Source organism: Oncorhynchus mykiss, chromosome 9 (genome assembly GCF_013265735.2).
Source record: "Oncorhynchus mykiss isolate Arlee chromosome 9, USDA_OmykA_1.1, whole genome shotgun sequence".
NCBI classification, from domain to species: Eukaryota; Metazoa; Chordata; class Actinopteri; order Salmoniformes; family Salmonidae; genus Oncorhynchus; species Oncorhynchus mykiss.
In genome coordinates this window covers 36,576,744-36,604,451 of record NC_048573.1, presented here as the reverse complement: position 1 = coordinate 36,604,451, position 27,708 = coordinate 36,576,744, and the positions used below count along the sequence as shown (strand labels likewise).

General features: G+C 41.3%; 38 non-coding genes across 38 annotated transcripts; 18 read left to right on the top strand and 20 right to left on the bottom strand.

Annotated features, from left to right (window-relative positions):
* Positions 1–171: 171 nt before the first annotated feature.
* Positions 172–243, top strand: trnag-ucc. The gene has a single exon. It is a non-coding gene; the product is annotated as a tRNA-Gly (tRNA).
* Positions 244–521: 278 nt separating this feature from the next.
* On the bottom strand, positions 522–593 carry trnap-agg. Its single transcript has one exon. It is a non-coding gene; the product is annotated as a tRNA-Pro (tRNA).
* A 980-nt stretch (positions 594–1,573) lies between these two features.
* Positions 1,574–1,645, top strand: trnag-ucc. Its single transcript has one exon. It is a non-coding gene; the product is annotated as a tRNA-Gly (tRNA).
* A 278-nt stretch (positions 1,646–1,923) lies between these two features.
* On the bottom strand, positions 1,924–1,995 carry trnap-agg. Its single transcript has one exon. It is a non-coding gene; the product is annotated as a tRNA-Pro (tRNA).
* A 980-nt stretch (positions 1,996–2,975) lies between these two features.
* trnag-ucc lies at positions 2,976–3,047 on the top strand. Its single transcript has one exon. It is a non-coding gene; the product is annotated as a tRNA-Gly (tRNA).
* Positions 3,048–3,325: 278 nt separating this feature from the next.
* trnap-agg lies at positions 3,326–3,397 on the bottom strand. The gene has a single exon. It is a non-coding gene; the product is annotated as a tRNA-Pro (tRNA).
* A 980-nt stretch (positions 3,398–4,377) lies between these two features.
* On the top strand, positions 4,378–4,449 carry trnag-ucc. Its single transcript has one exon. It is a non-coding gene; the product is annotated as a tRNA-Gly (tRNA).
* Positions 4,450–4,727: 278 nt separating this feature from the next.
* trnap-agg lies at positions 4,728–4,799 on the bottom strand. The gene has a single exon. It is a non-coding gene; the product is annotated as a tRNA-Pro (tRNA).
* A 1,328-nt stretch (positions 4,800–6,127) lies between these two features.
* On the bottom strand, positions 6,128–6,199 carry trnap-agg. Its single transcript has one exon. It is a non-coding gene; the product is annotated as a tRNA-Pro (tRNA).
* Positions 6,200–7,179: 980 nt separating this feature from the next.
* Positions 7,180–7,251, top strand: trnag-ucc. The gene has a single exon. It is a non-coding gene; the product is annotated as a tRNA-Gly (tRNA).
* Positions 7,252–7,529: 278 nt separating this feature from the next.
* Positions 7,530–7,601, bottom strand: trnap-agg. Its single transcript has one exon. It is a non-coding gene; the product is annotated as a tRNA-Pro (tRNA).
* Positions 7,602–8,581: 980 nt separating this feature from the next.
* On the top strand, positions 8,582–8,653 carry trnag-ucc. The gene has a single exon. It is a non-coding gene; the product is annotated as a tRNA-Gly (tRNA).
* A 278-nt stretch (positions 8,654–8,931) lies between these two features.
* Positions 8,932–9,003, bottom strand: trnap-agg. Its single transcript has one exon. It is a non-coding gene; the product is annotated as a tRNA-Pro (tRNA).
* A 980-nt stretch (positions 9,004–9,983) lies between these two features.
* Positions 9,984–10,055, top strand: trnag-ucc. The gene has a single exon. It is a non-coding gene; the product is annotated as a tRNA-Gly (tRNA).
* A 278-nt stretch (positions 10,056–10,333) lies between these two features.
* trnap-agg lies at positions 10,334–10,405 on the bottom strand. The gene has a single exon. It is a non-coding gene; the product is annotated as a tRNA-Pro (tRNA).
* A 980-nt stretch (positions 10,406–11,385) lies between these two features.
* On the top strand, positions 11,386–11,457 carry trnag-ucc. Its single transcript has one exon. It is a non-coding gene; the product is annotated as a tRNA-Gly (tRNA).
* Positions 11,458–11,735: 278 nt separating this feature from the next.
* Positions 11,736–11,807, bottom strand: trnap-agg. Its single transcript has one exon. It is a non-coding gene; the product is annotated as a tRNA-Pro (tRNA).
* Positions 11,808–12,787: 980 nt separating this feature from the next.
* trnag-ucc lies at positions 12,788–12,859 on the top strand. The gene has a single exon. It is a non-coding gene; the product is annotated as a tRNA-Gly (tRNA).
* Positions 12,860–13,137: 278 nt separating this feature from the next.
* trnap-agg lies at positions 13,138–13,209 on the bottom strand. The gene has a single exon. It is a non-coding gene; the product is annotated as a tRNA-Pro (tRNA).
* A 980-nt stretch (positions 13,210–14,189) lies between these two features.
* trnag-ucc lies at positions 14,190–14,261 on the top strand. Its single transcript has one exon. It is a non-coding gene; the product is annotated as a tRNA-Gly (tRNA).
* A 278-nt stretch (positions 14,262–14,539) lies between these two features.
* Positions 14,540–14,611, bottom strand: trnap-agg. Its single transcript has one exon. It is a non-coding gene; the product is annotated as a tRNA-Pro (tRNA).
* Positions 14,612–15,591: 980 nt separating this feature from the next.
* Positions 15,592–15,663, top strand: trnag-ucc. The gene has a single exon. It is a non-coding gene; the product is annotated as a tRNA-Gly (tRNA).
* Positions 15,664–15,941: 278 nt separating this feature from the next.
* On the bottom strand, positions 15,942–16,013 carry trnap-agg. The gene has a single exon. It is a non-coding gene; the product is annotated as a tRNA-Pro (tRNA).
* Positions 16,014–16,993: 980 nt separating this feature from the next.
* Positions 16,994–17,065, top strand: trnag-ucc. The gene has a single exon. It is a non-coding gene; the product is annotated as a tRNA-Gly (tRNA).
* A 278-nt stretch (positions 17,066–17,343) lies between these two features.
* On the bottom strand, positions 17,344–17,415 carry trnap-agg. Its single transcript has one exon. It is a non-coding gene; the product is annotated as a tRNA-Pro (tRNA).
* Positions 17,416–18,395: 980 nt separating this feature from the next.
* On the top strand, positions 18,396–18,467 carry trnag-ucc. Its single transcript has one exon. It is a non-coding gene; the product is annotated as a tRNA-Gly (tRNA).
* Positions 18,468–18,745: 278 nt separating this feature from the next.
* On the bottom strand, positions 18,746–18,817 carry trnap-agg. The gene has a single exon. It is a non-coding gene; the product is annotated as a tRNA-Pro (tRNA).
* A 1,330-nt stretch (positions 18,818–20,147) lies between these two features.
* On the bottom strand, positions 20,148–20,219 carry trnap-agg. The gene has a single exon. It is a non-coding gene; the product is annotated as a tRNA-Pro (tRNA).
* A 971-nt stretch (positions 20,220–21,190) lies between these two features.
* Positions 21,191–21,262, top strand: trnag-ucc. Its single transcript has one exon. It is a non-coding gene; the product is annotated as a tRNA-Gly (tRNA).
* Positions 21,263–21,540: 278 nt separating this feature from the next.
* trnap-agg lies at positions 21,541–21,612 on the bottom strand. Its single transcript has one exon. It is a non-coding gene; the product is annotated as a tRNA-Pro (tRNA).
* A 971-nt stretch (positions 21,613–22,583) lies between these two features.
* trnag-ucc lies at positions 22,584–22,655 on the top strand. Its single transcript has one exon. It is a non-coding gene; the product is annotated as a tRNA-Gly (tRNA).
* Positions 22,656–22,933: 278 nt separating this feature from the next.
* Positions 22,934–23,005, bottom strand: trnap-agg. The gene has a single exon. It is a non-coding gene; the product is annotated as a tRNA-Pro (tRNA).
* A 971-nt stretch (positions 23,006–23,976) lies between these two features.
* Positions 23,977–24,048, top strand: trnag-ucc. The gene has a single exon. It is a non-coding gene; the product is annotated as a tRNA-Gly (tRNA).
* Positions 24,049–24,326: 278 nt separating this feature from the next.
* On the bottom strand, positions 24,327–24,398 carry trnap-agg. The gene has a single exon. It is a non-coding gene; the product is annotated as a tRNA-Pro (tRNA).
* A 971-nt stretch (positions 24,399–25,369) lies between these two features.
* On the top strand, positions 25,370–25,441 carry trnag-ucc. The gene has a single exon. It is a non-coding gene; the product is annotated as a tRNA-Gly (tRNA).
* A 278-nt stretch (positions 25,442–25,719) lies between these two features.
* Positions 25,720–25,791, bottom strand: trnap-agg. Its single transcript has one exon. It is a non-coding gene; the product is annotated as a tRNA-Pro (tRNA).
* A 971-nt stretch (positions 25,792–26,762) lies between these two features.
* trnag-ucc lies at positions 26,763–26,834 on the top strand. The gene has a single exon. It is a non-coding gene; the product is annotated as a tRNA-Gly (tRNA).
* A 278-nt stretch (positions 26,835–27,112) lies between these two features.
* trnap-agg lies at positions 27,113–27,184 on the bottom strand. Its single transcript has one exon. It is a non-coding gene; the product is annotated as a tRNA-Pro (tRNA).
* Between the last annotated feature and the right edge of the window lie 524 nt (positions 27,185–27,708).

The following is a 27,708-nucleotide window of genomic DNA, read 5'->3' as shown; positions in this document are numbered from 1 at the left end:
TAATCTGAAGGTAACCTGTAGTGATTAAAATGATAGATTTTTTAACCAGGGACCTCTCGCAACCTAAGCCATAATCATACACCTAAACCGTGAAAGTGAATTATCACTTTCCACCAAAATGACGGTCAAATTATGAGTCGATGTCTCAATGTTGCTACTGAGCTGCACATAGCATTGGTGGTATAGTGGTGAGCATAGCTGCCTTCCAAGCAGTTGACCCGGGTTCGATTCCCGGCCAATGCAGAGCCTGAGGAATTCATTTGTTTTAGGGGCTGGATGTCATTTCAAGTGTATTACATTTGAATCATTATCCTTGTACTTGGAAGTCAGAATTGCTCCTACATTCTGCAGGTTATCTAAAATAATAAATGTTGTGCGACGTTGAACCAACAAGTGCTTATCAAAATAGATTTGCAGTCCTATCGCCAAAACCATTCAGCCACCTTGTCCTGCGCCCAAGAGGTGATAGTCGGCGTTCCAACAAGATCTGCCTGTCTGAGATTGTTCAAGGATCTGCAAAAGGGCTCATCCGGGATTTGAACCCGGGACCTCTCGCACCCTAAGCGAGAATCATACCCCTAGACCAACGAGCCTTATACCAGAAGTTATTTTTTTGCTTTCTGCAGCAATGACAGTGAAGATATCGATTGACGTGTCCATGGTGCTTGGAACGATTGAACATCATGTGAGTGTTTTGTGCTTTACTTGTGAGCATAACAGTCTTCCAAAATCTTGACCATGTTTCAGTTCAAATCTTCTGTAGTTCATCTGCTGTGTCTTTCACATTCTGTCTTGTTCAGTCGCGACAGCAAAATGATGACGAGTTTTTACAAATTAATAAAGTGCAAAATGAGATCAATTCATTTTTTTAAAAACAAATGAAAAAATAAGACTTCCAAAAGAATGGAACTCATTTATTTTGAGTCAAATGACGTAAAGGTACGTGAATCAAAGTCAATTAATTTTGAAAATACCCATTCAAATAGATCCGTTTTCAACTAGAGAGATTAAGACTCGGCGTATCCGTCTCAATCCTCCACAACTGCTTATGTTAACGCTCCATATTTGCAGTGAAAGATGGTGGACCTAGATCGGTTTTTGTCAAACCATGAGACAATACCTATAATCGGTCTTCTCACAAAAACATCTCTAGCTTCCGAACCGTTTGACCTACAAATTCATATGACCACTCTCTGGAATGAGGAGACCCTCACGAACACGGTGGTATTCTCAATTTTTCTCTACATCCCCCACAAGTGTCAGGAGACTCGTCTGAAGTCACAACCGTCTATGTGCCAAGTTCTGTTTGTAGAATCCAAAATCTTGGGCTACAAACTAATGTGACCCCACTTGTCGCAATGTTCTCCGTTTTGCCCTACGTTCCCAACAAGTGTCACGGGACTAATCTGAAGGTAACCTGTAGTGATTAAAATGATAGATTTTTTAACCAGGGACCTCTCGCAACCTAAGCCATAATCATACACCTAAACCGTGAAAGTGAATTATCACTTTCCACCAAAATGACGGTCAAATTATGAGTCGATGTCTCAATGTTGCTACTGAGCTGCACATAGCATTGGTGGTATAGTGGTGAGCATAGCTGCCTTCCAAGCAGTTGACCCGGGTTCGATTCCCGGCCAATGCAGAGCCTGAGGAATTAATTTGTTTTAGGGGCTGGATGTCATTTCAAGTGTATTACATTTGAATCATTATCCTTGTACTTGGAAGTCAGAATTGCTCCTACATTCTGCAGGTTATCTAAAATAATAAATGTTGTGCGACGTTGAACCAACAAGTGCTTATCAAAATAGATTTGCAGTCCTATCGCCAAAACCATTCAGCCACCTTGTCCTGCGCCCAAGAGGTGATAGTCGGCGTTCCAACAAGATCTGCCTGTCTGAGATTGTTCAAGGATCTGCAAAAGGGCTCATCCGGGATTTGAACCCGGGACCTCTCGCACCCTAAGCGAGAATCATACCCCTAGACCAACGAGCCTTATACCAGAAGTTATTTTTTTGCTTTCTGCAGCAATGACAGTGAAGATATCGATTGACGTGTCCATGGTGCTTGGAACGATTGAACATCATGTGAGTGTTTTGTGCTTTACTTGTGAGCATAACAGTCTTCCAAAATCTTGACCATGTTTCAGTTCAAATCTTCTGTAGTTCATCTGCTGTGTCTTTCACATTCTGTCTTGTTCAGTCGCGACAGCAAAATGATGACGAGTTTTTACAAATTAATAAAGTGCAAAATGAGATCAATTCATTTTTTAAAAAACAAATGAAAAAATAAGACTTCCAAAAGAATGGAACTCATTTATTTTGAGTCAAATGACGTAAAGGTACGTGAATCAAAGTCAATTAATTTTGAAAATACCCATTCAAATAGATCCGTTTTCAACTAGAGAGATTAAGACTCGGCGTATCCGTCTCAATCCTCCACAACTGCTTATGTTAACGCTCCATATTTGCAGTGAAAGATGGTGGACCTAGATCGGTTTTTGTCAAACCATGAGACAATACCTATAATCGGTCTTCTCACAAAAACATCTCTAGCTTCCGAACCGTTTGACCTACAAATTCATATGACCACTCTCTGGAATGAGGAGACCCTCACGAACACGGTGGTATTCTCAATTTTTCTCTACATCCCCCACAAGTGTCAGGAGACTCGTCTGAAGTCACAACCGTCTATGTGCCAAGTTCTGTTTGTAGAATCCAAAATCTTGGGCTACAAACTAATGTGACCCCACTTGTCGCAATGTTCTCCGTTTTGCCCTACGTTCCCAACAAGTGTCACGGGACTAATCTGAAGGTAACCTGTAGTGATTAAAATGATAGATTTTTTAACCAGGGACCTCTCGCAACCTAAGCCATAATCATACACCTAAACCGTGAAAGTGAATTATCACTTTCCACCAAAATGACGGTCAAATTATGAGTCGATGTCTCAATGTTGCTACTGAGCTGCACATAGCATTGGTGGTATAGTGGTGAGCATAGCTGCCTTCCAAGCAGTTGACCCGGGTTCGATTCCCGGCCAATGCAGAGCCTGAGGAATTAATTTGTTTTAGGGGCTGGATGTCATTTCAAGTGTATTACATTTGAATCATTATCCTTGTACTTGGAAGTCAGAATTGCTCCTACATTCTGCAGGTTATCTAAAATAATAAATGTTGTGCGACGTTGAACCAACAAGTGCTTATCAAAATAGATTTGCAGTCCTATCGCCAAAACCATTCAGCCACCTTGTCCTGCGCCCAAGAGGTGATAGTCGGCGTTCCAACAAGATCTGCCTGTCTGAGATTGTTCAAGGATCTGCAAAAGGGCTCATCCGGGATTTGAACCCGGGACCTCTCGCACCCTAAGCGAGAATCATACCCCTAGACCAACGAGCCTTATACCAGAAGTTATTTTTTTGCTTTCTGCAGCAATGACAGTGAAGATATCGATTGACGTGTCCATGGTGCTTGGAACGATTGAACATCATGTGAGTGTTTTGTGCTTTACTTGTGAGCATAACAGTCTTCCAAAATCTTGACCATGTTTCAGTTCAAATCTTCTGTAGTTCATCTGCTGTGTCTTTCACATTCTGTCTTGTTCAGTCGCGACAGCAAAATGATGACGAGTTTTTACAAATTAATAAAGTGCAAAATGAGATCAATTCATTTTTTTAAAAACAAATGAAAAAATAAGACTTCCAAAAGAATGGAACTCATTTATTTTGAGTCAAATGACGTAAAGGTACGTGAATCAAAGTCAATTAATTTTGAAAATACCCATTCAAATAGATCCGTTTTCAACTAGAGAGATTAAGACTCGGCGTATCCGTCTCAATCCTCCACAACTGCTTATGTTAACGCTCCATATTTGCAGTGAAAGATGGTGGACCTAGATCGGTTTTTGTCAAACCATGAGACAATACCTATAATCGGTCTTCTCACAAAAACATCTCTAGCTTCCGAACCGTTTGACCTACAAATTCATATGACCACTCTCTGGAATGAGGAGACCCTCACGAACACGGTGGTATTCTCAATTTTTCTCTACATCCCCCACAAGTGTCAGGAGACTCGTCTGAAGTCACAACCGTCTATGTGCCAAGTTCTGTTTGTAGAATCCAAAATCTTGGGCTACAAACTAATGTGACCCCACTTGTCGCAATGTTCTCCGTTTTGCCCTACGTTCCCAACAAGTGTCACGGGACTAATCTGAAGGTAACCTGTAGTGATTAAAATGATAGATTTTTTAACCAGGGACCTCTCGCAACCTAAGCCATAATCATACACCTAAACCGTGAAAGTGAATTATCACTTTCCACCAAAATGACGGTCAAATTATGAGTCGATGTCTCAATGTTGCTACTGAGCTGCACATAGCATTGGTGGTATAGTGGTGAGCATAGCTGCCTTCCAAGCAGTTGACCCGGGTTCGATTCCCGGCCAATGCAGAGCCTGAGGAATTAATTTGTTTTAGGGGCTGGATGTCATTTCAAGTGTATTACATTTGAATCATTATCCTTGTACTTGGAAGTCAGAATTGCTCCTACATTCTGCAGGTTATCTAAAATAATAAATGTTGTGCGACGTTGAACCAACAAGTGCTTATCAAAATAGATTTGCAGTCCTATCGCCAAAACCATTCAGCCACCTTGTCCTGCGCCCAAGAGGTGATAGTCGGCGTTCCGACAAGATCTGCCTGTCTGAGATTGTTCAAGGATCTGCAAAAGGGCTCATCCGGGATTTGAACCCGGGACCTCTCGCACCCTAAGCGAGAATCATACCCCTAGACCAACGAGCCTTATACCAGAAGTTATTTTTTTGCTTTCTGCAGCAATGACAGTGAAGATATCGATTGACGTGTCCATGGTGCTTGGAACGATTGAACATCATGTGAGTGTTTTGTGCTTTACTTGTGAGCATAACAGTCTTCCAAAATCTTGACCATGTTTCAGTTCAAATCTTCTGTAGTTCATCTGCTGTGTCTTTCACATTCTGTCTTGTTCAGTCGCGACAGCAAAATGATGACGAGTTTTTACAAATTAATAAAGTGCAAAATGAGATCAATTCATTTTTTAAAAACAAATGAAAAAATAGACTTCCAAAAGAATGGAACTCATTTATTTTGAGTCAAATGACGTAAAGGTACGTGAATCAAAGTCAATTAATTTTGAAAATACCCATTCAAATAGATCCGTTTTCAACTAGAGAGATTAAGACTCGGCGTATCCGTCTCAATCCTCCACAACTGCTTATGTTAACACTCCATATTTGCAGTGAAAGATGGTGGACCTAGATCGGTTTTTGTCAAACCATGAGACAATACCTATAATCGGTCTTCTCACAAAAACATCTCTAGCTTCCGAACCGTTTGACCTACAAATTCATATGACCACTCTCTGGAATGAGGAGACCCTCACGAACACGGTGGTATTCTCAATTTTTCTCTACATCCCCCACAAGTGTCAGGAGACTCGTCTGAAGTCACAACCGTCTATGTGCCAAGTTCTGTTTGTAGAATCCAAAATCTTGGGCTACAAACTAATGTGACCCCACTTGTCGCAATGTTCTCCGTTTTGCCCTACGTTCCCAACAAGTGTCACGGGACTAATCTGAAGGTAACCTGTAGTGATTAAAATGATAGATTTTTTAACCAGGGACCTCTCGCAACCTAAGCCATAATCATACACCTAAACCGTGAAAGTGAATTATCACTTTCCACCAAAATGACGGTCAAATTATGAGTCGATGTCTCAATGTTGCTACTGAGCTGCACATAGCATTGGTGGTATAGTGGTGAGCATAGCTTCCTTCCAAGCAGTTGACCCGGGTTCGATTCCCGGCCAATGCAGAGCCTGAGGAATTAATTTGTTTTAGGGGCTGGATGTCATTTCAAGTGTATTACATTTGAATCATTATCCTTGTACTTGGAAGTCAGAATTGCTCCTACATTCTGCAGGTTATCTAAAATAATAAATGTTGTGCGACGTTGAACCAACAAGTGCTTATCAAAATAGATTTGCAGTCCTATCGCCAAAACCATTCAGCCACCTTGTCCTGCGCCCAAGAGGTGATAGTCGGCGTTCCGACAAGATCTGCCTGTCTGAGATTGTTCAAGGATCTGCAAAAGGGCTCATCCGGGATTTGAACCCGGGACCTCTCGCACCCTAAGCGAGAATCATACCCCTAGACCAACGAGCCTTATACCAGAAGTTATTTTTTTGCTTTCTGCAGCAATGACAGTGAAGATATCGATTGACGTGTCCATGGTGCTTGGAACGATTGAACATCATGTGAGTGTTTTGTGCTTTACTTGTGAGCATAACAGTCTTCCAAAATCTTGACCATGTTTCAGTTCAAATCTTCTGTAGTTCATCTGCTGTGTCTTTCACATTCTGTCTTGTTCAGTCGCGACAGCAAAATGATGACGAGTTTTTACAAATTAATAAAGTGCAAAATGAGATCAATTCATTTTTTAAAAAACAAATGAAAAAATAAGACTTCCAAAAGAATGGAACTCATTTATTTTGAGTCAAATGACGCAAAGGTACGTGAATCAAAGTCAATTAATTTTGAAAATACCCATTCAAATAGATCCGTTTTCAACTAGAGAGATTAAGACTCGGCGTATCCGTCTCAATCCTCCACAACTGCTTATGTTAACGCTCCATATTTGCAGTGAAAGATGGTGGACCTAGATCGGTTTTTGTCAAACCATGAGACAATACCTATAATCGGTCTTCTCACAAAAACATCTCTAGCTTCCGAACCGTTTGACCTACAAATTCATATGACCACTCTCTGGAATGAGGAGACCCTCACGAACACGGTGGTATTCTCAATTTTTCTCTACATCCCCCACAAGTGTCAGGAGACTCGTCTGAAGTCACAACCGTCTATGTGCCAAGTTCTGTTTGTAGAATCCAAAATCTTGGGCTACAAACTAATGTGACCCCACTTGTCGCAATGTTCTCCGTTTTGCCCTACGTTCCCAACAAGTGTCACGGGACTAATCTGAAGGTAACCTGTAGTGATTAAAATGATAGATTTTTTAACCAGGGACCTCTCGCAACCTAAGCCATAATCATACACCTAAACCGTGAAAGTGAATTATCACTTTCCACCAAAATGACGGTCAAATTATGAGTCGATGTCTCAATGTTGCTACTGAGCTGCACATAGCATTGGTGGTATAGTGGTGAGCATAGCTGCCTTCCAAGCAGTTGACCCGGGTTCGATTCCCGGCCAATGCAGAGCCTGAGGAATTAATTTGTTTTAGGGGCTGGATGTCATTTCAAGTGTATTACATTTGAATCATTATCCTTGTACTTGGAAGTCAGAATTGCTCCTACATTCTGCAGGTTATCTAAAATAATAAATGTTGTGCGACGTTGAACCAACAAGTGCTTATCAAAATAGATTTGCAGTCCTATCGCCAAAACCATTCAGCCACCTTGTCCTGCGCCCAAGAGGTGATAGTCGGCGTTCCGACAAGATCTGCCTGTCTGAGATTGTTCAAGGATCTGCAAAAGGGCTCATCCGGGATTTGAACCCGGGACCTCTCGCACCCTAAGCGAGAATCATACCCCTAGACCAACGAGCCTTATACCAGAAGTTATTTTTTTGCTTTCTGCAGCAATGACAGTGAAGATATCGATTGACGTGTCCATGGTGCTTGGAACGATTGAACATCATGTGAGTGTTTTGTGCTTTACTTGTGAGCATAACAGTCTTCCAAAATCTTGACCATGTTTCAGTTCAAATCTTCTGTAGTTCATCTGCTGTGTCTTTCACATTCTGTCTTGTTCAGTCGCGACAGCAAAATGATGACGAGTTTTTACAAATTAATAAAGTGCAAAATGAGATCAATTCATTTTTTTAAAAACAAATGAAAAAATAAGACTTCCAAAAGAATGGAACTCATTTATTTTGAGTCAAATGACGCAAAGGTACGTGAATCAAAGTCAATTAATTTTGAAAATACCCATTCAAATAGATCCGTTTTCAACTAGAGAGATTAAGACTCGGCGTATCCGTCTCAATCCTCCACAACTGCTTATGTTAACGCTCCATATTTGCAGTGAAAGATGGTGGACCTAGATCGGTTTTTGTCAAACCATGAGACAATACCTATAATCGGTCTTCTCACAAAAACATCTCTAGCTTCCGAACCGTTTGACCTACAAATTCATATGACCACTCTCTGGAATGAGGAGACCCTCACGAACACGGTGGTATTCTCAATTTTTCTCTACATCCCCCACAAGTGTCAGGAGACTCGTCTGAAGTCACAACCGTCTATGTGCCAAGTTCTGTTTGTAGAATCCAAAATCTTGGGCTACAAACTAATGTGACCCCACTTGTCGCAATGTTCTCCGTTTTGCCCTACGTTCCCAACAAGTGTCACGGGACTAATCTGAAGGTAACCTGTAGTGATTAAAATGATAGATTTTTTAACCAGGGACCTCTCGCAACCTAAGCCATAATCATACACCTAAACCGTGAAAGTGAATTATCACTTTCCACCAAAATGACGGTCAAATTATGAGTCGATGTCTCAATGTTGCTACTGAGCTGCACATAGCATTGGTGGTATAGTGGTGAGCATAGCTGCCTTCCAAGCAGTTGACCCGGGTTCGATTCCCGGCCAATGCAGAGCCTGAGGAATTAATTTGTTTTAGGGGCTGGATGTCATTTCAAGTGTATTACATTTGAATCATTATCCTTGTACTTGGAAGTCAGAATTGCTCCTACATTCTGCAGGTTATCTAAAATAATAAATGTTGTGCGACGTTGAACCAACAAGTGCTTATCAAAATAGATTTGCAGTCCTATCGCCAAAACCATTCAGCCACCTTGTCCTGCGCCCAAGAGGTGATAGTCGGCGTTCCGACAAGATCTGCCTGTCTGAGATTGTTCAAGGATCTGCAAAAGGGCTCATCCGGGATTTGAACCCGGGACCTCTCGCACCCTAAGCGAGAATCATACCCCTAGACCAACGAGCCTTATACCAGAAGTTATTTTTTTGCTTTCTGCAGCAATGACAGTGAAGATATCGATTGACGTGTCCATGGTGCTTGGAACGATTGAACATCATGTGAGTGTTTTGTGCTTTACTTGTGAGCATAACAGTCTTCCAAAATCTTGACCATGTTTCAGTTCAAATCTTCTGTAGTTCATCTGCTGTGTCTTTCACATTCTGTCTTGTTCAGTCGCGACAGCAAAATGATGACGAGTTTTTACAAATTAATAAAGTGCAAAATGAGATCAATTCATTTTTTAAAAAACAAATGAAAAAATAAGACTTCCAAAAGAATGGAACTCATTTATTTTGAGTCAAATGACGCAAAGGTACGTGAATCAAAGTCAATTAATTTTGAAAATACCCATTCAAATAGATCCGTTTTCAACTAGAGAGATTAAGACTCGGCGTATCCGTCTCAATCCTCCACAACTGCTTATGTTAACGCTCCATATTTGCAGTGAAAGATGGTGGACCTAGATCGGTTTTTGTCAAACCATGAGACAATACCTATAATCGGTCTTCTCACAAAAACATCTCTAGCTTCCGAACCGTTTGACCTACAAATTCATATGACCACTCTCTGGAATGAGGAGACCCTCACGAACACGGTGGTATTCTCAATTTTTCTCTACATCCCCCACAAGTGTCAGGAGACTCGTCTGAAGTCACAACCGTCTATGTGCCAAGTTCTGTTTGTAGAATCCAAAATCTTGGGCTACAAACTAATGTGACCCCACTTGTCGCAATGTTCTCCGTTTTGCCCTACGTTCCCAACAAGTGTCACGGGACTAATCTGAAGGTAACCTGTAGTGATTAAAATGATAGATTTTTTAACCAGGGACCTCTCGCAACCTAAGCCATAATCATACACCTAAACCGTGAAAGTGAATTATCACTTTCCACCAAAATGACGGTCAAATTATGAGTCGATGTCTCAATGTTGCTACTGAGCTGCACATAGCATTGGTGGTATAGTGGTGAGCATAGCTGCCTTCCAAGCAGTTGACCCGGGTTCGATTCCCGGCCAATGCAGAGCCTGAGGAATTAATTTGTTTTAGGGGCTGGATGTCATTTCAAGTGTATTACATTTGAATCATTATCCTTGTACTTGGAAGTCAGAATTGCTCCTACATTCTGCAGGTTATCTAAAATAATAAATGTTGTGCGACGTTGAACCAACAAGTGCTTATCAAAATAGATTTGCAGTCCTATCGCCAAAACCATTCAGCCACCTTGTCCTGCGCCCAAGAGGTGATAGTCGGCGTTCCGACAAGATCTGCCTGTCTGAGATTGTTCAAGGATCTGCAAAAGGGCTCATCCGGGATTTGAACCCGGGACCTCTCGCACCCTAAGCGAGAATCATACCCCTAGACCAACGAGCCTTATACCAGAAGTTATTTTTTTGCTTTCTGCAGCAATGACAGTGAAGATATCGATTGACGTGTCCATGGTGCTTGGAACGATTGAACATCATGTGAGTGTTTTGTGCTTTACTTGTGAGCATAACAGTCTTCCAAAATCTTGACCATGTTTCAGTTCAAATCTTCTGTAGTTCATCTGCTGTGTCTTTCACATTCTGTCTTGTTCAGTCGCGACAGCAAAATGATGACGAGTTTTTACAAATTAATAAAGTGCAAAATGAGATCAATTCATTTTTTAAAAAACAAATGAAAAAATAAGACTTCCAAAAGAATGGAACTCATTTATTTTGAGTCAAATGACGCAAAGGTACGTGAATCAAAGTCAATTAATTTTGAAAATACCCATTCAAATAGATCCGTTTTCAACTAGAGAGATTAAGACTCGGCGTATCCGTCTCAATCCTCCACAACTGCTTATGTTAACGCTCCATATTTGCAGTGAAAGATGGTGGACCTAGATCGGTTTTTGTCAAACCATGAGACAATACCTATAATCGGTCTTCTCACAAAAACATCTCTAGCTTCCGAACCGTTTGACCTACAAATTCATATGACCACTCTCTGGAATGAGGAGACCCTCACGAACACGGTGGTATTCTCAATTTTTCTCTACATCCCCCACAAGTGTCAGGAGACTCGTCTGAAGTCACAACCGTCTATGTGCCAAGTTCTGTTTGTAGAATCCAAAATCTTGGGCTACAAACTAATGTGACCCCACTTGTCGCAATGTTCTCCGTTTTGCCCTACGTTCCCAACAAGTGTCACGGGACTAATCTGAAGGTAACCTGTAGTGATTAAAATGATAGATTTTTTAACCAGGGACCTCTCGCAACCTAAGCCATAATCATACACCTAAACCGTGAAAGTGAATTATCACTTTCCACCAAAATGACGGTCAAATTATGAGTCGATGTCTCAATGTTGCTACTGAGCTGCACATAGCATTGGTGGTATAGTGGTGAGCATAGCTGCCTTCCAAGCAGTTGACCCGGGTTCGATTCCCGGCCAATGCAGAGCCTGAGGAATTAATTTGTTTTAGGGGCTGGATGTCATTTCAAGTGTATTACATTTGAATCATTATCCTTGTACTTGGAAGTCAGAATTGCTCCTACATTCTGCAGGTTATCTAAAATAATAAATGTTGTGCGACGTTGAACCAACAAGTGCTTATCAAAATAGATTTGCAGTCCTATCGCCAAAACCATTCAGCCACCTTGTCCTGCGCCCAAGAGGTGATAGTCGGCGTTCCGACAAGATCTGCCTGTCTGAGATTGTTCAAGGATCTGCAAAAGGGCTCATCCGGGATTTGAACCCGGGACCTCTCGCACCCTAAGCGAGAATCATACCCCTAGACCAACGAGCCTTATACCAGAAGTTATTTTTTTGCTTTCTGCAGCAATGACAGTGAAGATATCGATTGACGTGTCCATGGTGCTTGGAACGATTGAACATCATGTGAGTGTTTTGTGCTTTACTTGTGAGCATAACAGTCTTCCAAAATCTTGACCATGTTTCAGTTCAAATCTTCTGTAGTTCATCTGCTGTGTCTTTCACATTCTGTCTTGTTCAGTCGCGACAGCAAAATGATGACGAGTTTTTACAAATTAATAAAGTGCAAAATGAGATCAATTCATTTTTTAAAAAACAAATGAAAAAATAAGACTTCCAAAAGAATGGAACTCATTTATTTTGAGTCAAATGACGCAAAGGTACGTGAATCAAAGTCAATTAATTTTGAAAATACCCATTCAAATAGATCCGTTTTCAACTAGAGAGATTAAGACTCGGCGTATCCGTCTCAATCCTCCACAACTGCTTATGTTAACGCTCCATATTTGCAGTGAAAGATGGTGGACCTAGATCGGTTTTTGTCAAACCATGAGACAATACCTATAATCGGTCTTCTCACAAAAACATCTCTAGCTTCCGAACCGTTTGACCTACAAATTCATATGACCACTCTCTGGAATGAGGAGACCCTCACGAACACGGTGGTATTCTCAATTTTTCTCTACATCCCCCACAAGTGTCAGGAGACTCGTCTGAAGTCACAACCGTCTATGTGCCAAGTTCTGTTTGTAGAATCCAAAATCTTGGGCTACAAACTAATGTGACCCCACTTGTCGCAATGTTCTCCGTTTTGCCCTACGTTCCCAACAAGTGTCACGGGACTAATCTGAAGGTAACCTGTAGTGATTAAAATGATAGATTTTTTAACCAGGGACCTCTCGCAACCTAAGCCATAATCATACACCTAAACCGTGAAAGTGAATTATCACTTTCCACCAAAATGACGGTCAAATTATGAGTCGATGTCTCAATGTTGCTACTGAGCTGCACATAGCATTGGTGGTATAGTGGTGAGCATAGCTGCCTTCCAAGCAGTTGACCCGGGTTCGATTCCCGGCCAATGCAGAGCCTGAGGAATTAATTTGTTTTAGGGGCTGGATGTCATTTCAAGTGTATTACATTTGAATCATTATCCTTGTACTTGGAAGTCAGAATTGCTCCTACATTCTGCAGGTTATCTAAAATAATAAATGTTGTGCGACGTTGAACCAACAAGTGCTTATCAAAATAGATTTGCAGTCCTATCGCCAAAACCATTCAGCCACCTTGTCCTGCGCCCAAGAGGTGATAGTCGGCGTTCCGACAAGATCTGCCTGTCTGAGATTGTTCAAGGATCTGCAAAAGGGCTCATCCGGGATTTGAACCCAGGACCTCTCGCACCCTAAGCGAGAATCATACCCCTAGACCAACGAGCCTTATACCAGAAGTTATTTTTTTGCTTTCTGCAGCAATGACAGTGAAGATATCGATTGACGTGTCCATGGTGCTTGGAACGATTGAACATCATGTGAGTGTTTTGTGCTTTACTTGTGAGCATAACAGTCTTCCAAAATCTTGACCATGTTTCAGTTCAAATCTTCTGTAGTTCATCTGCTGTGTCTTTCACATTCTGTCTTGTTCAGTCGCGACAGCAAAATGATGACGAGTTTTTACAAATTAATAAAGTGCAAAATGAGATCAATTCATTTTTTAAAAAACAAATGAAAAAATAAGACTTCCAAAAGAATGGAACTCATTTATTTTGAGTCAAATGACGCAAAGGTACGTGAATCAAAGTCAATTAATTTTGAAAATACCCATTCAAATAGATCCGTTTTCAACTAGAGAGATTAAGACTCGGCGTATCCGTCTCAATCCTCCACAACTGCTTATGTTAACGCTCCATATTTGCAGTGAAAGATGGTGGACCTAGATCGGTTTTTGTCAAACCATGAGACAATACCTATAATCGGTCTTCTCACAAAAACATCTCTAGCTTCCGAACCGTTTGACCTACAAATTCATATGACCACTCTCTGGAATGAGGAGACCCTCACGAACACGGTGGTATTCTCAATTTTTCTCTACATCCCCCACAAGTGTCAGGAGACTCGTCTGAAGTCACAACCGTCTATGTGCCAAGTTCTGTTTGTAGAATCCAAAATCTTGGGCTACAAACTAATGTGACCCCACTTGTCGCAATGTTCTCCGTTTTGCCCTACGTTCCCAACAAGTGTCACGGGACTAATCTGAAGGTAACCTGTAGTGATTAAAATGATAGATTTTTTAACCAGGGACCTCTCGCAACCTAAGCCATAATCATACACCTAAACCGTGAAAGTGAATTATCACTTTCCACCAAAATGACGGTCAAATTATGAGTCGATGTCTCAATGTTGCTACTGAGCTGCACATAGCATTGGTGGTATAGTGGTGAGCATAGCTGCCTTCCAAGCAGTTGACCCGGGTTCGATTCCCGGCCAATGCAGAGCCTGAGGAATTAATTTGTTTTAGGGGCTGGATGTCATTTCAAGTGTATTACATTTGAATCATTATCCTTGTACTTGGAAGTCAGAATTGCTCCTACATTCTGCAGGTTATCTAAAATAATAAATGTTGTGCGACGTTGAACCAACAAGTGCTTATCAAAATAGATTTGCAGTCCTATCGCCAAAACCATTCAGCCACCTTGTCCTGCGCCCAAGAGGTGATAGTCGGCGTTCCGACAAGATCTGCCTGTCTGAGATTGTTCAAGGATCTGCAAAAGGGCTCATCCGGGATTTGAACCCGGGACCTCTCGCACCCTAAGCGAGAATCATACCCCTAGACCAACGAGCCTTATACCAGAAGTTATTTTTTTGCTTTCTGCAGCAATGACAGTGAAGATATCGATTGACGTGTCCATGGTGCTTGGAACGATTGAACATCATGTGAGTGTTTTGTGCTTTACTTGTGAGCATAACAGTCTTCCAAAATCTTGACCATGTTTCAGTTCAAATCTTCTGTAGTTCATCTGCTGTGTCTTTCACATTCTGTCTTGTTCAGTCGCGACAGCAAAATGATGACGAGTTTTTACAAATTAATAAAGTGCAAAATGAGATCAATTCATTTTTTAAAAAACAAATGAAAAAATAAGACTTCCAAAAGAATGGAACTCATTTATTTTGAGTCAAATGACGCAAAGGTACATGAATCAAAGTCAATTAATTTTGAAAATACCCATTCAAATAGATCCGTTTTCAACTAGAGAGATTAAGACTCGGCGTATCCGTCTCAATCCTCCACAACTGCTTATGTTAACGCTCCATATTTGCAGTGAAAGATGGTGGACCTAGATCGGTTTTTGTCAAACCATGAGACAATACCTATAATCGGTCTTCTCACAAAAACATCTCTAGCTTCCGAACCGTTTGACCTACAAATTCATATGACCACTCTCTGGAATGAGGAGACCCTCACGAACACGGTGGTATTCTCAATTTTTCTCTACATCCCCCACAAGTGTCAGGAGACTCGTCTGAAGTCACAACCGTCTATGTGCCAAGTTCTGTTTGTAGAATCCAAAATCTTGGGCTACAAACTAATGTGACCCCACTTGTCGCAATGTTCTCCGTTTTGCCCTACGTTCCCAACAAGTGTCACGGGACTAATCTGAAGGTAACCTGTAGTGATTAAAATGATAGATTTTTTAACCAGGGACCTCTCGCAACCTAAGCCATAATCATACACCTAAACCGTGAAAGTGAATTATCACTTTCCACCAAAATGACGGTCAAATTATGAGTCGATGTCTCAATGTTGCTACTGAGCTGCACATAGCATTGGTGGTATAGTGGTGAGCATAGCTGCCTTCCAAGCAGTTGACCCGGGTTCGATTCCCGGCCAATGCAGAGCCTGAGGAATTAATTTGTTTTAGGGGCTGGATGTCATTTCAAGTGTATTACATTTGAATCATTATCCTTGTACTTGGAAGTCAGAATTGCTCCTACATTCTGCAGGTTATCTAAAATAATAAATGTTGTGCGACGTTGAACCAACAAGTGCTTATCAAAATAGATTTGCAGTCCTATCGCCAAAACCATTCAGCCACCTTGTCCTGCGCCCAAGAGGTGATAGTCGGCGTTCCGACAAGATCTGCCTGTCTGAGATTGTTCAAGGATCTGCAAAAGGGCTCATCCGGGATTTGAACCCGGGACCTCTCGCACCCTAAGCGAGAATCATACCCCTAGACCAACGAGCCTTATACCAGAAGTTATTTTTTTGCTTTCTGCAGCAATGACAGTGAAGATATCGATTGACGTGTCCATGGTGCTTGGAACGATTGAACATCATGTGAGTGTTTTGTGCTTTACTTGTGAGCATAACAGTCTTCCAAAATCTTGACCATGTTTCAGTTCAAATCTTCTGTAGTTCATCTGCTGTGTCTTTCACATTCTGTCTTGTTCAGTCGCGACAGCAAAATGATGACGAGTTTTTACAAATTAATAAAGTGCAAAATGAGATCAATTCATTTTTTAAAAAACAAATGAAAAAATAAGACTTCCAAAAGAATGGAACTCATTTATTTTGAGTCAAATGACGCAAAGGTACATGAATCAAAGTCAATTAATTTTGAAAATACCCATTCAAATAGATCCGTTTTCAACTAGAGAGATTAAGACTCGGCGTATCCGTCTCAATCCTCCACAACTGCTTATGTTAACGCTCCATATTTGCAGTGAAAGATGGTGGACCTAGATCGGTTTTTGTCAAACCATGAGACAATACCTATAATCGGTCTTCTCACAAAAACATCTCTAGCTTCCGAACCGTTTGACCTACAAATTCATATGACCACTCTCTGGAATGAGGAGACCCTCACGAACACGGTGGTATTCTCAATTTTTCTCTACATCCCCCACAAGTGTCAGGAGACTCGTCTGAAGTCACAACCGTCTATGTGCCAAGTTCTGTTTGTAGAATCCAAAATCTTGGGCTACAAACTAATGTGACCCCACTTGTCGCAATGTTCTCCGTTTTGCCCTACGTTCCCAACAAGTGTCACGGGACTAATCTGAAGGTAACCTGTAGTGATTAAAATGATAGATTTTTTAACCAGGGACCTCTCGCAACCTAAGCCATAATCATACACCTAAACCGTGAAAGTGAATTATCACTTTCCACCAAAATGACGGTCAAATTATGAGTCGATGTCTCAATGTTGCTACTGAGCTGCACATAGCATTGGTGGTATAGTGGTGAGCATAGCTGCCTTCCAAGCAGTTGACCCGGGTTCGATTCCCGGCCAATGCAGAGCCTGAGGAATTCATTTGTTTTAGGGGCTGGATGTCATTTCAAGTGTATTACATTTGAATCATTATCCTTGTACTTGGAAGTCAGAATTGCTCCTACATTCTGCAGGTTATCTAAAATAATAAATGTTGTGCGACGTTGAACCAACAAGTGCTTATCAAAATAGATTTGCAGTCCTATCGCCAAAACCATTCAGCCACCTTGTCCTGCGCCCAAGAGGTGATAGTCGGCGTTCCGACAAGATCTGCCTGTCTGAGATTGTTCAAGGATCTGCAAAAGGGCTCATCCGGGATTTGAACCCGGGACCTCTCGCACCCTAAGCGAGAATCATACCCCTAGACCAACGAGCCTTATACCAGAAGTTATTTTTTTGCTTTCTGCAGCAATGACAGTGAAGATATCGATTGACGTGTCCATGGTGCTTGGAACGATTGAACATCATGTGAGTGTTTTGTGCTTTACTTGTGAGCATAACAGTCTTCCAAAATCTTGACCATGTTTCAGTTCAAATCTTCTGTAGTTCATCTGCTGTGTCTTTCACATTCTGTCTTGTTCAGTCGCGACAGCAAAATGATGACGAGTTTTTACAAATTAATAAAGTGCAAAATGAGATCAATTCATTTTTTAAAAAACAAATGAAAAAATAAGACTTCCAAAAGAATGGAACTCATTTATTTTGAGTCAAATGACGCAAAGGTACGTGAATCAAAGTCAATTAATTTTGAAAATACCCATTCAAATAGATCCGTTTTCAACTAGAGAGATTAAGACTCGGCGTATCCGTCTCAATCCTCCACAACTGCTTATGTTAACGCTCCATATTTGCAGTGAAAGATGGTGGACCTAGATCGGTTTTTGTCAAACCATGAGACAATACCTATAATCGGTCTTCTCACAAAAACATCTCTAGCTTCCGAACCGTTTGACCTACAAATTCATATGACCACTCTCTGGAATGAGGAGACCCTCACGAACACGGTGGTATTCTCAATTTTTCTCTACATCCCCCACAAGTGTCAGGAGACTCGTCTGAAGTCACAACCGTCTATGTGCCAAGTTCTGTTTGTAGAATCCAAAATCTTGGGCTACAAACTAATGTGACCCCACTTGTCGCAATGTTCTCCGTTTTGCCCTACGTTCCCAACAAGTGTCACGGGACTAATCTGAAGGTAACCTGTAGTGATTAAAATGATAGATTTTTTAACCAGGGACCTCTCGCAACCTAAGCCATAATCATACACCTAAACCGTGAAAGTGAATTATCACTTTCCACCAAAATGACGGTCAAATTATGAGTCGATGTCTCAATGTTGCTACTGAGCTGCACATAGCATTGGTGGTATAGTGGTGAGCATAGCTGCCTTCCAAGCAGTTGACCCGGGTTCGATTCCCGGCCAATGCAGAGCCTGAGGAATTAATTTGTTTTAGGGGCTGGATGTCATTTCAAGTGTATTACATTTGAATCATTATCCTTGTACTTGGAAGTCAGAATTGCTCCTACATTCTGCAGGTTATCTAAAATAATAAATGTTGTGCGACGTTGAACCAACAAGTGCTTATCAAAATAGATTTGCAGTCCTATCGCCAAAACCATTCAGCCACCTTGTCCTGCGCCCAAGAGGTGATAGTCGGCGTTCCGACAAGATCTGCCTGTCTGAGATTGTTCAAGGATCTGCAAAAGGGCTCATCCGGGATTTGAACCCGGGACCTCTCGCACCCTAAGCGAGAATCATACCCCTAGACCAACGAGCCTTATACCAGAAGTTATTTTTTTGCTTTCTGCAGCAATGACAGTGAAGATATCGATTGACGTGTCCATGGTGCTTGGAACGATTGAACATCATGTGAGTGTTTTGTGCTTTACTTGTGAGCATAACAGTCTTCCAAAATCTTGACCATGTTTCAGTTCAAATCTTCTGTAGTTCATCTGCTGTGTCTTTCACATTCTGTCTTGTTCAGTCGCGACAGCAAAATGATGACGAGTTTTTACAAATTAATAAAGTGCAAAATGAGATCAATTCATTTTTTAAAAAACAAATGAAAAAATAAGACTTCCAAAAGAATGGAACTCATTTATTTTGAGTCAAATGACGCAAAGGTACATGAATCAAAGTCAATTAATTTTGAAAATACCCATTCAAATAGATCCGTTTTCAACTAGAGAGATTAAGACTCGGCGTATCCGTCTCAATCCTCCACAACTGCTTATGTTAACGCTCCATATTTGCAGTGAAAGATGGTGGACCTAGATCGGTTTTTGTCAAACCATGAGACAATACCTATAATCGGTCTTCTCACAAAAACATCTCTAGCTTCCGAACCGTTTGACCTACAAATTCATATGACCACTCTCTGGAATGAGGAGACCCTCACGAACACGGTGGTATTCTCAATTTTTCTCTACATCCCCCACAAGTGTCAGGAGACTCGTCTGAAGTCACAACCGTCTATGTGCCAAGTTCTGTTTGTAGAATCCAAAATCTTGGGCTACAAACTAATGTGACCCCACTTGTCGCAATGTTCTCCGTTTTGCCCTACGTTCCCAACAAGTGTCACGGGACTAATCTGAAGGTAACCTGTAGTGATTAAAATGATAGATTTTTTAACCAGGGACCTCTCGCAACCTAAGCCATAATCATACACCTAAACCGTGAAAGTGAATTATCACTTTCCACCAAAATGACGGTCAAATTATGAGTCGATGTCTCAATGTTGCTACTAAGCTGCACATAGCATTGGTGGTATAGTGGTGAGCATAGCTGCCTTCCAAGCAGTTGACCCGGGTTCGATTCCCGGCAAATGCAGAGCCTGAGGAATTAATTTGTTTTAGGGGCTGGATGTCATTTCAAGTGTATTACATTTGAATCATTATCCTTGTACTTGGAAGTCAGAATTGCTCCTACATTCTGCAGGTTATCTAAAATAATAAATGTTGTGCGACGTTGAACCAACAAGTGCTTATCAAAATAGATTTGCAGTCCTATCGCCAAAACCATTCAGCCACCTTGTCCTGCGCCCAAGAGGTGATAGTCGGCGTTCCGACAAGATCTGCCTGTCTGAGATTGTTCAAGGATCTGCATAAGGGCTCATCCGGGATTTGAACCCGGGACCTCTCGCACCCTAAGCGAGAATCATACCCCTAGACCAACGAGCCTTATACCAAAAGTTATTTTTTTGCTTTCTGCAGCAATGACAGTGAAGATATCGATTGACGTGTCCATGGTGCTTGGAACGATTGAACATCATGTGAGTGTTTTGTGCTTTACTTGTGAGCATAACAGTCTTCCAAAATCTTGACCATGTTTCAGTTCAAATCTTCTGTAGTTCATCTGCTGTGTCTTTCACATTCTGTCTTGTTCAGTCGCGACAGCAAAATGATGACGAGTTTTTACAAATTAATAATGAGATCAATTCATTTTTTTAAAAACAAATGAAAAAATAAGACTTCCAAAAGAATGGAACTCATTTATTTTGAGTCAAATGACGCAAAGGTACGTGAATCAAAGTCAATTAATTTTGAAAATACCCATTCAAATAGATCCGTTTTCAACTAGAGAGATTAAGACTCGGCGTATCCGTCTCAATCCTCCACAACTGCTTATGTTAACGCTCCATATTTGCAGTGAAAGATGGTGGACCTAGATCGGTTTTTGTCAAACCATGAGACAATACCTATAATCGGTCTTCTCACAAAAACATCTCTAGCTTCCGAACCGTTTGACCTACAAATTCATATGACCACTCTCTGGAATGAGGAGACCCTCACGAACACGGTGGTATTCTCAATTTTTCTCTACATCCCCCACAAGTGTCAGGAGACTCGTCTGAAGTCACAACCGTCTATGTGCCAAGTTCTGTTTGTAGAATCCAAAATCTTGGGCTACAAACTAATGTGACCCCACTTGTCGCAATGTTCTCCGTTTTGCCCTACGTTCCCAACAAGTGTCACGGGACTAATCTGAAGGTAACCTGTAGTGATTAAAATGATAGATTTTTTAACCAGGGACCTCTCGCAACCTAAGCCATAATCATACACCTAAACCGTGAAAGTGAATTATCACTTTCCACCAAAATGACGGTCAAATTATGAGTCGATGTCTCAATGTTGCTACTGAGCTGCACATAGCATTGGTGGTATAGTGGTGAGCATAGCTGCCTTCCAAGCAGTTGACCCGGGTTCGATTCCCGGCCAATGCAGAGCCTGAGGAATTAATTTGTTTTAGGGGCTGGATGTCATTTCAAGTGTATTACATTTGAATCATTATCCTTGTACTTGGAAGTCAGAATTGCTCCTACATTCTGCAGGTTATCTAAAATAATAAATGTTGTGCGACGTTGAACCAACAAGTGCTTATCAAAATAGATTTGCAGTCCTATCGCCAAAACCATTCAGCCACCTTGTCCTGCGCCCAAGAGGTGATAGTCGGCGTTCCGACAAGATCTGCCTGTCTGAGATTGTTCAAGGATCTGCATAAGGGCTCATCCGGGATTTGAACCCGGGACCTCTCGCACCCTAAGCGAGAATCATACCCCTAGACCAACGAGCCTTATACCAAAAGTTATTTTTTTGCTTTCTGCAGCAATGACAGTGAAGATATCGATTGACGTGTCCATGGTGCTTGGAACGATTGAACATCATGTGAGTGTTTTGTGCTTTACTTGTGAGCATAACAGTCTTCCAAAATCTTGACCATGTTTCAGTTCAAATCTTCTGTAGTTCATCTGCTGTGTCTTTCACATTCTGTCTTGTTCAGTCGCGACAGCAAAATGATGACGAGTTTTTACAAATTAATAATGAGATCAATTCATTTTTTTAAAAACAAATGAAAAAATAAGACTTCCAAAAGAATGGAACTCATTTATTTTGAGTCAAATGACGCAAAGGTACGTGAATCAAAGTCAATTAATTTTGAAAATACCCATTCAAATAGATCCGTTTTCAACTAGAGAGATTAAGACTCGGCGTATCCGTCTCAATCCTCCACAACTGCTTATGTTAACGCTCCATATTTGCAGTGAAAGATGGTGGACCTAGATCGGTTTTTGTCAAACCATGAGACAATACCTATAATCGGTCTTCTCACAAAAACATCTCTAGCTTCCGAACCGTTTGACCTACAAATTCATATGACCACTCTCTGGAATGAGGAGACCCTCACGAACACGGTGGTATTCTCAATTTTTCTCTACATCCCCCACAAGTGTCAGGAGACTCGTCTGAAGTCACAACCGTCTATGTGCCAAGTTCTGTTTGTAGAATCCAAAATCTTGGGCTACAAACTAATGTGACCCCACTTGTCGCAATGTTCTCCGTTTTGCCCTACGTTCCCAACAAGTGTCACGGGACTAATCTGAAGGTAACCTGTAGTGATTAAAATGATAGATTTTTTAACCAGGGACCTCTCGCAACCTAAGCCATAATCATACACCTAAACCGTGAAAGTGAATTATCACTTTCCACCAAAATGACGGTCAAATTATGAGTCGATGTCTCAATGTTGCTACTGAGCTGCACATAGCATTGGTGGTATAGTGGTGAGCATAGCTGCCTTCCAAGCAGTTGACCCGGGTTCGATTCCCGGCCAATGCAGAGCCTGAGGAATTCATTTGTTTTAGGGGCTGGATGTCATTTCAAGTGTATTACATTTGAATCATTATCCTTGTACTTGGAAGTCAGAATTGCTCCTACATTCTGCAGGTTATCTAAAATAATAAATGTTGTGCGACGTTGAACCAACAAGTGCTTATCAAAATAGATTTGCAGTCCTATCGCCAAAACCATTCAGCCACCTTGTCCTGCGTCCAAGAGGTGATAGTCGGCATTCCGACAAGATCTGCCTGTCTGAGATTGTTCAAGGATCTGCATAAGGGCTCATCCGGGATTTGAACCCGGGACCTCTCGCACCCTAAGCGAGAATCATACCCCTAGACCAACGAGCCTTATACCAAAAGTTATTTTTTTGCTTTCTGCAGCAATGACAGGGAAGATATCGATTGACGTGTCCATGGTGCTTGGAACGATTGAACATCATGTGAGTGTTTTGTGCTTTACTTGTGAGCATAACAGTCTTCCAAAATCTTGACCATGTTTCAGTTCAAATCTTCTGTAGTTCATCTGCTGTGTCTTTCACATTCTGTCTTGTTCAGTCGCGACAGCAAAATGATGACGAGTTTTTACAAATTAATAATGAGATCAATTCATTTTTTTAAAAACAAATGAAAAAATAAGACTTCCAAAAGAATGGAACTCATTTATTTTGAGTCAAATGACGCAAAGGTACGTGAATCAAAGTCAATTAATTTTGAAAATACCCATTCAAATAGATCCGTTTTCAACTAGAGAGATTAAGACTCGGCGTATCCGTCTCAATCCTCCACAACTGCTTATGTTAACGCTCCATATTTGCAGTGAAAGATGGTGGACCTAGATCTGTTTTTGTCAAACCATGAGACAATACCTATAATCGGTCTTCTCACAAAAACATCTCTAGCTTCCGAACCGTTTGACCTACAAATTCATATGACCACTCTCTGGAATGAGGAGACCCTCACGAACACGGTGGTATTCTCAATTTTTCTCTACATCCCCCACAAGTGTCAGGAGACTCGTCTGAAGTCACAACCGTCTATGTGCCAAGTTCTGTTTGTAGAATCCAAAATCTTGGGCTACAAACTAATGTGACCCCACTTGTCGCAATGTTCTCCGTTTTGCCCTACGTTCCCAACAAGTGTCACGGGACTAATCTGAAGGTAACCTGTAGTGATTAAAATGATAGATTTTTTAACCAGGGACCTCTCGCAACCTAAGCCATAATCATACACCTAAACCGTGAAAGTGAATTATCACTTTCCACCAAAATGACGGTCAAATTATGAGTCGATGTCTCAATGTTGCTACTGAGCTGCACATAGCATTGGTGGTATAGTGGTGAGCATAGCTGCCTTCCAAGCAGTTGACCCGGGTTCGATTCCCGGCCAATGCAGAGCCTGAGGAATTCATTTGTTTTAGGGGCTGGATGTCATTTCAAGTGTATTACATTTGAATCATTATCCTTGTACTTGGAAGTCAGAATTGCTCCTACATTCTGCAGGTTATCTAAAATAATAAATGTTGTGCGACGTTGAACCAACAAGTGCTTATCAAAATAGATTTGCAGTCCTATCGCCAAAACCATTCAGCCACCTTGTCCTGCGTCCAAGAGGTGATAGTCGGCGTTCCGACAAGATCTGCCTGTCTGAGATTGTTCAAGGATCTGCATAAGGGCTCATCCGGGATTTGAACCCGGGACCTCTCGCACCCTAAGCGAGAATCATACCCCTAGACCAACGAGCCTTATACCAAAAGTTATTTTTTTGCTTTCTGCAGCAATGACAGGGAAGATATCGATTGACGTGTCCATGGTGCTTGGAACGATTGAACATCATGTGAGTGTTTTGTGCTTTACTTGTGAGCATAACAGTCTTCCAAAATCTTGACCATGTTTCAGTTCAAATCTTCTGTAGTTCATCTGCTGTGTCTTTCACATTCTGTCTTGTTCAGTCGCGACAGCAAAATGATGACGAGTTTTTACAAATTAATAATGAGATCAATTCATTTTTTTAAAAACAAATGAAAAAATAAGACTTCCAAAAGAATGGAACTCATTTATTTTGAGTCAAATGACGCAAAGGTACGTGAATCAAAGTCAATTAATTTTGAAAATACCCATTCAAATAGATCCGTTTTCAACTAGAGAGATTAAGACTCGGCGTATCCGTCTCAATCCTCCACAACTGCTTATGTTAACGCTCCATATTTGCAGTGAAAGATGGTGGACCTAGATCTGTTTTTGTCAAACCATGAGACAATACCTATAATCGGTCTTCTCACAAAAACATCTCTAGCTTCCGAACCGTTTGACCTACAAATTCATATGACCACTCTCTGGAATGAGGAGACCCTCACGAACACGGTGGTATTCTCAATTTTTCTCTACATCCCCCACAAGTGTCAGGAGACTCGTCTGAAGTCACAACCGTCTATGTGCCAAGTTCTGTTTGTAGAATCCAAAATCTTGGGCTACAAACTAATGTGACCCCACTTGTCGCAATGTTCTCCGTTTTGCCCTACGTTCCCAACAAGTGTCACGGGACTAATCTGAAGGTAACCTGTAGTGATTAAAATGATAGATTTTTTAACCAGGGACCTCTCGCAACCTAAGCCATAATCATACACCTAAACCGTGAAAGTGAATTATCACTTTCCACCAAAATGACGGTCAAATTATGAGTCGATGTCTCAATGTTGCTACTGAGCTGCACATAGCATTGGTGGTATAGTGGTGAGCATAGCTGCCTTCCAAGCAGTTGACCCGGGTTCGATTCCCGGCCAATGCAGAGCCTGAGGAATTCATTTGTTTTAGGGGCTGGATGTCATTTCAAGTGTATTACATTTGAATCATTATCCTTGTACTTGGAAGTCAGAATTGCTCCTACATTCTGCAGGTTATCTAAAATAATAAATGTTGTGCGACGTTGAACCAACAAGTGCTTATCAAAATAGATTTGCAGTCCTATCGCCAAAACCATTCAGCCACCTTGTCCTGCGTCCAAGAGGTGATAGTCGGCGTTCCGACAAGATCTGCCTGTCTGAGATTGTTCAAGGATCTGCATAAGGGCTCATCCGGGATTTGAACCCGGGACCTCTCGCACCCTAAGCGAGAATCATACCCCTAGACCAACGAGCCTTATACCAAAAGTTATTTTTTTGCTTTCTGCAGCAATGACAGGGAAGATATCGATTGACGTGTCCATGGTGCTTGGAACGATTGAACATCATGTGAGTGTTTTGTGCTTTACTTGTGAGCATAACAGTCTTCCAAAATCTTGACCATGTTTCAGTTCAAATCTTCTGTAGTTCATCTGCTGTGTCTTTCACATTCTGTCTTGTTCAGTCGCGACAGCAAAATGATGACGAGTTTTTACAAATTAATAATGAGATCAATTCATTTTTTTAAAAACAAATGAAAAAATAAGACTTCCAAAAGAATGGAACTCATTTATTTTGAGTCAAATGACGCAAAGGTACGTGAATCAAAGTCAATTAATTTTGAAAATACCCATTCAAATAGATCCGTTTTCAACTAGAGAGATTAAGACTCGGCGTATCCGTCTCAATCCTCCACAACTGCTTATGTTAACGCTCCATATTTGCAGTGAAAGATGGTGGACCTAGATCTGTTTTTGTCAAACCATGAGACAATACCTATAATCGGTCTTCTCACAAAAACATCTCTAGCTTCCGAACCGTTTGACCTACAAATTCATATGACCACTCTCTGGAATGAGGAGACCCTCACGAACACGGTGGTATTCTCAATTTTTCTCTACATCCCCCACAAGTGTCAGGAGACTCGTCTGAAGTCACAACCGTCTATGTGCCAAGTTCTGTTTGTAGAATCCAAAATCTTGGGCTACAAACTAATGTGACCCCACTTGTCGCAATGTTCTCCGTTTTGCCCTACGTTCCCAACAAGTGTCACGGGACTAATCTGAAGGTAACCTGTAGTGATTAAAATGATAGATTTTTTAACCAGGGACCTCTCGCAACCTAAGCCATAATCATACACCTAAACCGTGAAAGTGAATTATCACTTTCCACCAAAATGACGGTCAAATTATGAGTCGATGTCTCAATGTTGCTACTGAGCTGCACATAGCATTGGTGGTATAGTGGTGAGCATAGCTGCCTTCCAAGCAGTTGACCCGGGTTCGATTCCCGGCCAATGCAGAGCCTGAGGAATTAATTTGTTTTAGGGGCTGGATGTCATTTCAAGTGTATTACATTTGAATCATTATCCTTGTACTTGGAAGTCAGAATTGCTCCTACATTCTGCAGGTTATCTAAAATAATAAATGTTGTGCGACGTTGAACCAACAAGTGCTTATCAAAATAGATTTGCAGTCCTATCGCCAAAACCATTCAGCCACCTTGTCCTGCGTCCAAGAGGTGATAGTCGGCGTTCCGACAAGATCTGCCTGTCTGAGATTGTTCAAGGATCTGCATAAGGGCTCATCCGGGATTTGAACCCGGGACCTCTCGCACCCTAAGCGAGAATCATACCCCTAGACCAACGAGCCTTATACCAAAAGTTATTTTTTTGCTTTCTGCAGCAATGACAGGGAAGATATCGATTGACGTGTCCATGGTGCTTGGAACGATTGAACATCATGTGAGTGTTTTGTGCTTTACTTGTGAGCATAACAGTCTTCCAAAATCTTGACCATGTTTCAGTTCAAATCTTCTGTAGTTCATCTGCTGTGTCTTTCACATTCTGTCTTGTTCAGTCGCGACAGCAAAATGATGACGAGTTTTTACAAATTAATAATGAGATCAATTCATTTTTTTAAAAACAAATGAAAAAATAAGACTTCCAAAAGAATGGAACTCATTTATTTTGAGTCAAATGACGCAAAGGTACGTGAATCAAAGTCAATTAATTTTGAAAATACCCATTCAAATAGATCCGTTTTCAACTAGAGAGATTAAGACTCGGCGTATCCGTCTCAATCCTCCACAACTGCTTATGTTAACGCTCCATATTTGCAGTGAAAGATGGTGGACCTAGATCTGTTTTTGTCAAACCATGAGACAATACCTATAA